Here is a 3,108-nt window from a genome sequence, read left to right on the forward strand (position 1 = left end):
AAATCAAAAAAATTTCTCTCTATTTTTTTCGGTCTATTTTTTCTTAATTCAAATAACATACAAATAATTTTATTTTTCTTTTTATTTTCTTTCCTCTCATATTTTCTTTCCTATATCCAATCCAAACAAAGTCGTAACTTAAAATTGAATAATACAATTATCGGGCTAGTTATTTCATCTAATTATCGGGCTAAACTAGCCCCATACAATGTAGGATAAATGTCTATGCCTATAATATACATGACAGAATATGGATCCAAGAAACTTCAGGCCTTCATAGTCTAATCAAGCAAGTTGAAATCTTTTACGGGGCCAATCTACACTTTGCTCAAACCACGTGCGAAGCCACCTAACCTGAACAACCTAGTAAAACAAGTTAATAATCATAATCAATATGAGAAAGTAGCAAAATCCCAGTTGTTACAATTAAAGCTCACAGTTATCAAGTGGAAAAAAAGGAATCACAAAATTAGGGATTTCATGGACTATAGATCTGGCGAAAAATAAAGAAAACCGGATCCCATATAACTTATTAATTAACACCGTGTTTGTTAGATGATGTATGGAACGAGGGAGGGAAGTAAAGGAACTCGGTGGAAAAAACCACCACCCACCGTTCCCATCTCTCGTTCCATACATCTCTACCAAACAGCGCGTCAACAGAGAGCATGGATCTAGGGTTTCGGTGAGGCTCAGATTTGGCTCAACAAAAGGATCGACCTTCGAAAAGCAACGCCATCCATGGATGGCTGCAACTGATTAGGTTACCACGCCACCGGCGAACGTTGCTTAACGGCGACCGATCCTTCGATTCCACACTCCGCAACCATCGTCACGGCCTCTTTGAGATCGGAGACACTGAGAGAGAGTGAAAGTAAGGAAACAGAAAAGCTTAGCTATCATAATCAAAGGTACATAGATAGATATATAGATAGATATCGATAACCGGACTAAGAGAGAGAGAGAGAGAAAGAAAGACAGTAATTAATTTATTTATTTATTTTATTTCATTCCTTATGTACTCCATTTTGGAAGGTTTGAGAAGTTAGGGTTTTTTGAGAGCATCAACTAGACAGAGCCAGTTCAGAGGCGGAGTGCGGTAGGTAAAAAACCCTAATCCTGCTCTCACATATCCCAAACCTAAAGAATATATAGGAGATTCAACAAGTTATATTCCAATTATGCCCTTGGGCCTTGGGACTTTTGGGAGTCACACCACTTCATCCGTACTTCTTCTGTTTTTGTTGTCAACTGAATGTGTTCCACTAAACCGAAACTACTTCTGAGTTCTGACAAAAACTTCTCAAAACTATTCGTGTATGTGGGTTTTTTTATTATTGACTACCAGGTTAAAAGTCCAACAATAATCAGGGGAAAGCAATTGCCCATTAAGTTAGCATCAAACTAATATAGGAGGTGGTGGTGTTTGGCTAAGAGAGGTCCAAAGAAGCCATAATCCAAAAAAAAAAGCTAGATAAAATGAGCTATTGAGCTGGAGTTGCACCTTGAATAAGATCCATTGGAAGTTGGGAGTCTGTTTAAATAGTTGGGAGTCTGTTTGAATAAGATGTTGGAACCTTGATAAAGAAGAAGAAGATTGCGGAACGTAGTGCTGGTGTCCCGTTGTGTTGCTGGAAGGGGCCTCGAGCTTGTTTGGTTCGGGTTGGGCTTCCCAGCCTGGACTTTGTCCAAAAAAACTTAGTGGGGAATCATTCGCATTTGTAACTATGTAATGCGTAGTTACAAAAAAAAAAAAACTATGTAATGCGCGACTCTGTAGTAGCTAAACACAGGTGGATTAGTTAGGGAATCAATAGCATCCTAGTTAACTTCTTTGATTGTTGAGTGGAAAGATTGGCTTATATTTTTACTAATTTTAATGAGTTTAATTTTAAAACATGTCTGTCAAGAAAATTAAAAATTGTAACACGGGTGTAATACACTATCAATAAATGAATCATGTTAATATGTTTTCAATAAGCATGATCTTCTAGTGATATCAAATAGACTGCTCCAAATTGATTCTTGACTTCGAATAATGACTAAATCATCTTAATCCTGCTAATTTGTCAAATATTGTAAATACAAAAACTAACTAATACTTAAAATCTTTTAAATTGTTTTAACTGATTTCGTGAACCTAACTATCATAGGAGTGTTGAATGAAAATTTCATGCATAAATGACCAACACATGCATAAGTTATCAGGTAAAGATGGAATTCAGTTAAGTAGGGTAAAGAACTATTCTTCATATTGCTTGGGAAGTTGCACAATTAATCCAACCGAATAACAAACAAGTATATATAAATCGATTTTCTAATTTCTTACTCATAAAGGAAAGATAAATCTCAACATAATTGTTCATTCTTTCCTATTATGAGGGCGAAAAAGTTCGACATATCTATATATTAAATAAATCAACACACATCTTGCATTTGTTTTATGGGTTTTGCTAGTGTGTAGATATGTTATTCCTTCTATATATATAGAAACCACGTGCCATGTATAAAAATAGGACAGTTGGACAATATAGAAATGTGTGTTCAGGAGCAGCTTTATAAAAACTGTGAAAAGCCGTGATTTGAAGAAAAGTAGGCCCCACATGTTTTTGTGATCAAGCTTTAATGAAAGCTATGACAAAGCGCTAATAGCTAAAATTAAGAAATAATTTTTTATGCAAAATTTTTTGTTCGAAGAGCGTAAATTGTGGCCTTGAAAAAAATTAAATCCCTTCCCTAAATTAGGCTTAATAGGAGGCCCATAGAAACAAATAAACCCACGTCTTTTGAAACAAATTTAACCCAAGAAAAAAAATTCTATTATCCCCTTTACTCAAAATCAATAGCAGCCCTAGCAGCCCATTCACTCACCGGTACTTAGATCTAGGAATATATAATTGATCGTAGCAAACATATGGTTTATCATGAAAAAAGGTTTAAGTACTCCGATGGTCATTATAATTTTACCAAATTTTTAATTAGATTATTGTTACGATGGGTAACCGGAGATTGTTGGGCTGGACTCGCTGGGTTGACCCAATCGTCTGAGGAAGAAAGCCTTCGAGCGGGTCTGCGCCTTGGGGGCCTCCGTCCGACTCGTGAGTATGA

Source organism: Arachis ipaensis, chromosome B01, assembly GCF_000816755.2.
Source record: "Arachis ipaensis cultivar K30076 chromosome B01, Araip1.1, whole genome shotgun sequence".
Classification (NCBI taxonomy): domain Eukaryota; kingdom Viridiplantae; phylum Streptophyta; class Magnoliopsida; order Fabales; family Fabaceae; genus Arachis; species Arachis ipaensis.